Source organism: Orycteropus afer, unplaced genomic scaffold, assembly GCF_000298275.1.
Source record: "Orycteropus afer afer isolate SDZICR_OR568_19922 unplaced genomic scaffold, OryAfe1.0 scaffold00186, whole genome shotgun sequence".
Classification (NCBI taxonomy): Eukaryota; Metazoa; Chordata; class Mammalia; order Tubulidentata; family Orycteropodidae; genus Orycteropus; species Orycteropus afer.
Window position 1 is genome coordinate 2148186 of NW_006921773.1, and position 8320 is coordinate 2156505.

An 8320-nucleotide genomic window follows, 5' to 3' on the forward strand; every position below is an offset into this window, starting at 1 on the left:
TATGGAAGTAGATTGCCCAACCTTCCTTCTGAGGAGTGGCTGGTGAGTTTGAACTGCCAGCCTTCTGGTTAGCAGTCAAGTGCCTTAGCCACTACGTAACCATCAAAAAATATTACTTTCTGTGTGTAAATATATTCTTAACTTTTTATAAAGTGGTATCATACAGTATTTGTTTTTTTGTGATTGATTTATTTCACTTAGTATAATGTTGTCCAGATGCATCTATATTATAAGATCTTTTGCGAACTCATCATTACTTTTTATCATTTCATAATATTCCATTTTATGTATGTACCAAACTTTATTTATCCATTCATCTGTTGATGGACACTTAGGTTGTTTTCATCTTTTTGTTATTGTGAATAATGTAGCTACAGATATGGGTTTGCATATGTCTATTTGTGTCATTTCCCTTATTTCTCTAGGCTATATACCTAAAAGGGGATTGTTGGATCATATATTTCTATTTCTATTTCCAGCCTTTTAAGAAAGCACCATATTGTTTTCCACAGTGATTTTGCCATTTTATAGTCCCATCAGCCAAATATAAGAGTTCAAATATCTCCACAAGTACTTGTTGTTTTTGTTTTTTTAATGAATGTCACTTTTGCAGCGGTGAGATGATATATGTTTTTGTGGTTGTTGCTTCCATTACTACTGCATAATGATTTTGTTTTTCCTTTTTTATTGTGATTTGGTTGCAAATTTACAAAGCAGATTCATTTTACGCTCAACAATTCATACACATTTTGTTTCATGGCACCAATCACAATCCCAAGAACAAATAGCTCTCCTCCTATCTCCTCCCCTTGACTACCTCTTGTCCATGTTCTTCTTATCTATGCAGTCCCCCTATGGAAATGCTGATCCCTTCTGATCTCTTCTAATCTTTCACGGTTCATTGATCTAAGGGGTACTTCACTCGGGGGTAGGTGGGTGCATCTCTCTGGGATAGGTATTCTGCTCATAAGCTTTTCTGTTTGGTTGAGAGCTAGCTAATTCATGGAAGTGAGTCCAGTTCCAGGCCTGAAGGATAACCTGGCACAACAGTCTTGGGGTTTCACTAATCTCTATCTGACCTATCTCATTGTAGTTATGATTTGCATCTCTATAATGGCTAATGATAGCAAAAATCTCTTCATATGTTTATTTGCTGCCTGGATGTCCTCTTTTGCAAATTGTCTGTTCATGTCCTTTACTCATTTCATGATTGAATTGTTTGTCTTTATGTTGTTGAGGTTTGAAGTTATCTATAGATTTTAGAGATTAGACCCTTATGTGTCATTGTTAAGTTTTTCCCAGTGTGCTGGTTCTTTTTTTTTACTCTTTTGGTGAAGTCTTTTGATGAGCATACTACTTTATCTTTAAGCTCACTGCCATCAAGTTGGATCCTACTCATAGTGACCCATCCTTGGGTTTCTGAGGTGGTATCTCTATGGACGTAGATTGCCCAATCTTCCTTCTGAGGAGTGGCTGGTAGGTTTGAACTGCCAGCCTTCTGGTTAGCAGTCAAATGTCTTTATCTAGTTTATCTTGTAATATTTTTAAGGCTATAAATTTTGTATCAAGCACTACATTCAATTCATTCCCTAAGTTTAAATATGTGTTTTTCTAATTGTCTAAATAGATATTTTCATTATGATTCCTTTTTAAGATATTCCTCATGTAATGTGCATTTTGTGAGTGTGTGTTTGTTTTAAATATCTCTCTATAGAAGATTATGGGGAGCTATTTTTATTTTATTTTATTTTTTTAATTTCTGGATAATTTATTGAGAACATTGAGAGAAAGCTCTGTATATTATTAAGTATTAGTTATTCTTGGGACCCCTCCTTGGGCTTCCAAGGCAGTATTACTACAGAAGTAGATTGCCCAATCTTCCTTCTGAGGAGAGGCTGGGGGGTTTGAACTGCCAGCCTTCTGATTAGTGGTCAAATGTCTTAGGTACTATGCCACCGTAGCTCCCATTTATATACAAGATTATGGGGTGCTATTTTTTTTTTCCGGATAATTTGGTGAGGACATTGAGACAATGCTCTTTACATTATTAAATATTAGTTATTCTTGAGACTGACTCTGTACCCTGGGATGTGACAATTTATTGGTAAAAGTTCAATATGTGCTTGGATAATCTGTTTTGCATCAGATGTGAGGTAACAGTTTTTGTTGTGATTGTGGTAGTCTTTCCTTGTGTCCTGTACCAACCCAGGCTTTGGGGCTAGGCTCAAACTTGTTGCTATTCAGTCAATTCTGATTCTTGGCAACTCCATGTGTTACAGAGTAGGATAGTTTCATTAGGTTTTCCTTGTTGTAATCTTAACTGAAACGGATCCTAGGGTTTTCTTCCAAGGTACCACTGGCTGGATTTTTTCTGTCAAATTTTAGGTTAGTAATAGACTTTACATAGTTTATGCCACCCAGGGACTTGGAGCTATCCTCACTGAGTCCTTATCTGGCTTTATACATGGATCAATGTGCAAGCTCAGGGAGGGCACTTCAACTTTCTCCTTCTTCTATCTCCACATGTTTACAATGGACCTTTCTGTCTGGTTGTGACAACTACTGGGTGAATTAATATGTGTGAAGTGCCCAGAACATTTTCTGGATCAGTCTAGGTGATGTATTATTTGCCTTTACACATTTCAAGACTTTGTATCTTCCTGGTGAAATGTTCTTGTTATCATTATGTGCAATGATGTTCTTTGTCATGAAAAAGGTTTTTTCATTTTGTCTTATGTTGCTCTAATTTTTATGTAATTAACTTAGTGTATTTTTCCATCTTTTTCTTTAAAATTTTATATATGGCTATGTTTCAAAGGTGTCTATTATAAAGATTATTTGCCCTGGACAAATCTGCTCAAAAAGACCTCATTAAAGTGTTAAAAAAGCAAAGGTGTCACTTTGAGGACTAAGGTGCACCTGATCCAAGCCATGGTATTTTCAGTAGCCTCATATACATGTGAAAGTTGGATAATGAATAAGGAAGACCAAAGAAGGACTGATCCACTTGAATTATGGTGTTAGTGAAGACTGTTAAATAAAGCACAGAATGCCAGAAGAATGAACACATATGTCTTGGAAGAAGTACAGACAGAATGCTTTTGAGAAGCAAGGATGGAGATATACTTTGGACATGTTATCAGGAGAGACCTATCCCTGAAGAAAGATATCATGCTTGCAAATTAGAAGGTTAGCTAAAAACAAGAAGACTCTCAAGTAAATGAATTGACACAGTGGCTGCAATAATAAGCTCAAACACAGCAAAGATTATGAGGATGGTACATAACTGGAAAATATTTTGTTCTATTGTACACAGAGTTGTACATAGGGTGGCTATGAGTCTGTACCAACTCAATGACACCAAACAACAATATGTGTTTTGGTCTTTTAAACATAGATTTTATTTGTCTTGTTTTGAGTACTAATTTTTTTGGAATTACTTTTGCCCTGTGTCAGTGCTTTCTCTCCATTCTTTTTCTCCTTCTGGCCATCTATTAACTGTTGGCAATTTTATTTATAAACTTGCTCTTCTAATCTCTTCTTTTCTCTTCACTACTTTGAAAGGAATGAATTATATTTACATTATTTTAATTTTAATATGTAAATTTTTACATGAATAAACTCTAAATTCACTGCCGTCAAGTCAATTTTGACTTATAGCAACCCCTCCTTGGGTTTCCGAGGCAGTATCACTATGGAAGTAGGTTGCCCAACTTTCCTTCTGAGGAGTGGCTGGTGGGTTTGAACCTTCAGCTTTCTGGTTAGCAGTCAAGTACCTTAGGCACTACGCTACCAGAGCTCCTACATAAAATATAGGAGTCTATTTTCTTTCCTGCAGAGCTCTGGTAGTATAGTGCCTAAGGCACTTGACTGCTAACTAGAAGGCTGGAGGTTCAAATCCACAAGCCACTCCTCAGAAGGAAGATGGGGCAATCTACTTCCATAGTGATACTGCCTCAGAAACCCAAGGAGGGGTCCCTATGAGTTGGGTCTGACTCCACAGCATATAGTAACAACAACATTTTCTTTCCTAATAGCTTCTAGCATTTAGATTAGTTTAGCTGCATTGCTTCTTTTCACGTGGGCAAATTATTACTGTCCTCCTTTTTTTTGCCTCTACCTTGATTTTAACCCCTTCCAAACCCACCAGCCACTCCTCGGAAGTATGATTAGGCAATCCCAACTGCAGTGATACTGCCTCAGAAACCCAACGAGGGGTCGCTATGAGTCAGGGCTGACTCGATGGCACACAACAACAACAACATTGGTTGCTTTTATTAAAATTTATATTTATAATCAATTCTGCATGAAATCCCTTATATGAATATGTTTATTTTCTCATAAATATTATTTCCCTGTATTTTCTACCTAGTTGAAACTTCTTCCTCCTAAATTATACCTTTGTAGATGTTCCACAGGAAAAGACTTATGGATAAACTCTACCTAGTTATAACTGTTATTTTGCCATTATCAATGCTATTTTATCTGGGTACATAATAATAAGCTGCCAATTGTTTTTTCTTGGCAACTTAAAATCTTATTTAATTATTTTTTTTACCTCTTGTTGCTGTTGGGAAATCTACTCTCAATCTGTCATTAGCTCATAGTTGATTCATATTTGATATATATTGGCAAATATTTTATTTTTGCTTACTTTTAAAATTTTCATTGGTTAGGTATTCTACACTTTCTTGACAATGTGTTTATATGCAGATAGCAAGTTTCAAAAGGGCATATATAACTCATATTTCTTAAATTACATATTTTAAACTAGCAGGTTACTAACTGTTGGTAGTTTCTCCTTGTGTCTTGTAAAGTTAAGTTAAAAATCTTAGTGATCATCTCAAATAGTATACACCCTTTTCCTCATGGCTGATTAGACTATATGGTTAAGGTACAACATGTGTAAACATTCCATAGAGATATATAACTAGGATTTAAAATACATGATTTGTATATTATGTTTTTGAAGATTTTTTATTTGTTAAAGAGTTGACTTTAAAAACACCATCAAATACTGGTAAGATTTCAGATATGTGGAAAAACTTCATGCACAGCTCATTGTAAGAGGAGTCAGGAAAATGTCTCTTGAGGACCCATTGGCAACATATGGAAAAAGCTGGAAATATGTTCACACAATTTGTCTTAAGAATTCACCAAGAATTTATCGTGATGGTAATTTTATTTAGAGGTCTATGTAAAACATTTTTACATAATAAGAAAAACTTCAAACTAGAGTAGAGTGCTTGAAAATTATGGTATGCCTAAAACCACTTTGAAGAATAAGGTGTCCCTAACCCAAGCCGTGATATTTTCAATAGCCTCATATGCAGGTGAAAGCTGAACAATTAATAAGGAAGACTGAAGAAGAATCGATGCCTTTGAATTGTAATTTTGGCAAGGAATATTGAAAATACCATGGACTGCCACAGGAAGGAACAAATGTGTCCAGCAAGAAGTGCAGCCAGAATGCTCATTAGAAGTGAGAATAGTCATTTCATCTCACGTACTTTCATTGTGTTGTCAGAAGATACCATACCCTAGAGAAGGATATCATACTCAGTAAGACAGAAGGTCAGCAAAAAAGGGGAAGACCCTCAAGGAGATGGATTGACACAGAGGCTGTAAGGATGGGCTTAAGCATAGCAAGTATTGTGAGGATGGCACAAGACTGGGCAGTGTTTCCCTCTGTTCTACCTAGAGTTGTTATGAGTTGGAGATGACTCAACAGGACCTAACAACAATAACATGTCGAGTTGCTTATGTGGCTATGAAAGTAATATTTCTAAGGATCCTAAGGTGAAATGAGATATATTGTGGCAGCTGTATAGTATTTAAAACAATTTATACTATGAGATTAAAATGTGGTCTAAGTAGTGGGTTGACACATAAATAGGTAGGTAAATACATTAAACATAATAAAAAAACTGGACAAAAATTAATCAACTTATATGTCATAAAATTACTGATAATTTAAATTTTTCTTTTTGTTACATGAACTTTTAAAGGTTTTTTTATATGAATTAATTATATGAGCTAGAAAGAATCAAATATTTTGAATGACAGAAATGAAAGGGAAAAATTAAGTATATATATTTAATAGGAAAACACTTTTGTAATTTATAGTATAAATAACTATTTTTAATGTATTGAGAGCACCAAAAAAACAGACTTACAAAATTATAATTTTTTAGTCTTTGAAAATTATAGAAAAATGTTCTAAGCATGATAAGTGTACCAAAAGCACAATATGAAATATTTAAGTATTTGAGTACAAATATTTTTAAATCTGTTCTATAAATCTTATAATAAATCAAGTCAAAAGACTATATAAAAAACAAAACAAAACAAAAAAGCAATATGACAACAATTGGGCAAATGGTGTAACATTAAAAGTGTCTTTTACAAATTAAAAGTGAAAGTCAAAAAGACCAGTAGCTGAATTGGTCAATTAGTACATAGCCAGTTAGCATATATAATCTGCAATATTAATATTTAATGTATGTCAGAATTCAGAAAAATCGTTTTTTTTTTCTTTTTATACATTTATGAAAGTATGAATTGCCATAACCATTTAGGTAGATAATTGGTGGTATTTTGAAAAGTAATATGCAGCTAACCACCTCCTAGATATGTACTCTGCAATCACACATATATGTATTTACATAGAAAAATAGTATGTGACACTTTTTTAATTTTTCTATGACAGAATGATGGACTTTGTGGAAAAGGTGAAAAGATTGATATAATATATAATATAATAAATACATAAAATATTAAAGTTCTCATTTGTAATACTAATAAATAAGCTAGAGTATATATTTTCATATGTACCATTATGTCAGGTGAATATCTATTCAGATTATTTTAAGTTGATAATAATTGCATGGTAAGAACATGCTTTTGGTAGGTCTTTTCCAGAATTTTTTATTATCTTCTTAGCCACAGCTTCTAAAGACTCAAGCATCAAAGTTTATTATACACAGTTTGAAGATGGATCTGTTTTAAATTTGTGACATACATGAAGACATAATAACATTTTTCAAGATAATATAAAATATAATTGATTAATATGTGCATTGTTCTCTCAGCAGAATTCTTATCATTAGTGTACTTAATTTATTTGTACATTTCATGACCTAGAGGAAGGAAATGCAGTTAATTTTTAGCCATATAATTTCACCTACGAGGCTTTCATTTGTCAACATCAGATAGCCACAGGAGATGTAAAGAAGGCTAAAGGGCATGGAAATTGCTTGGGTTCCTCTAAAACAGTGGATTCTGGTCTACCCCCATGATCAGTAGTCAGTGGTCCTGGGAGATGCCCAGAAACTTACATTTTTAATAAGCATCCAGGATGATTCTAGGGCAGTCATCCACAGACTATACTCAGAAAAAACTTTCAAAAGTATTGGTTCTTTACAAAAGTTCTGGTGATGTTAATCAATCACCACTCCACCATTTTCTCACAGTTTCTCCTGTGTGTGGAGAGGGAAAGTTCAAAGTTTGCCACAAGAAATGTGTAAAAGCAATTATTATAAGTGGACAACAAACATATAAGAAGATGCTCATGATCACTATCCATTAGAAAGACACAAAGATGCAAATGATACACCATCTCTATCCAGCTATAATTAAAATGGCATTAATAAAAAATAAAAAAAAAATGCTAGCCAGGAAGTGGGAAGATTAGAACTCTTATTTACTCCTCATGAGATTGTAAAATGCTATGACTATTATGGAAATATATGGCATTTCTTCAGAAAGCTAGAAATAGAAATATCTTGGGATTCAACAATTCCACTCCTATATATATATATACCCTCTCACAGCCATTGAGTCAACTCTGACTTAAAGCTCTGGTGGTACAGTGATTGAAACATTGAGATGCCAACCAAAAAATCAGCAGTTCAAATCCACCAGCTGCTCTGAAGGAGAAAGACGATGCAATCTGCTTCCAAAAAGATTTATAGCTTTGGAAATCCTATGGGGCAGATCTATTCTGTCCTATAGGGTCACTATGAGTATGTATACCCTAGATACCTACTAGAAGAGACATGTGTAGACATAAGCACATCTATATTCATTACAACATTATTTACAATAGGAAAAAGATGGAAACAATCTAAGTTTCTATCATAGGATAAATAGATAAACAAAATGTGATGAATACATACAATGGAATGCTATGCAGCCATAAAGAACAATAATGATTCCCTAAAACATCTTATGGGAGCTCTGGTAGCATAGTGCCTAAGGCACTTGACTGCTAACTAGAAGGCTGGAGGTTCAAACCCACCAGCCACTCCTCAGAAGGAAG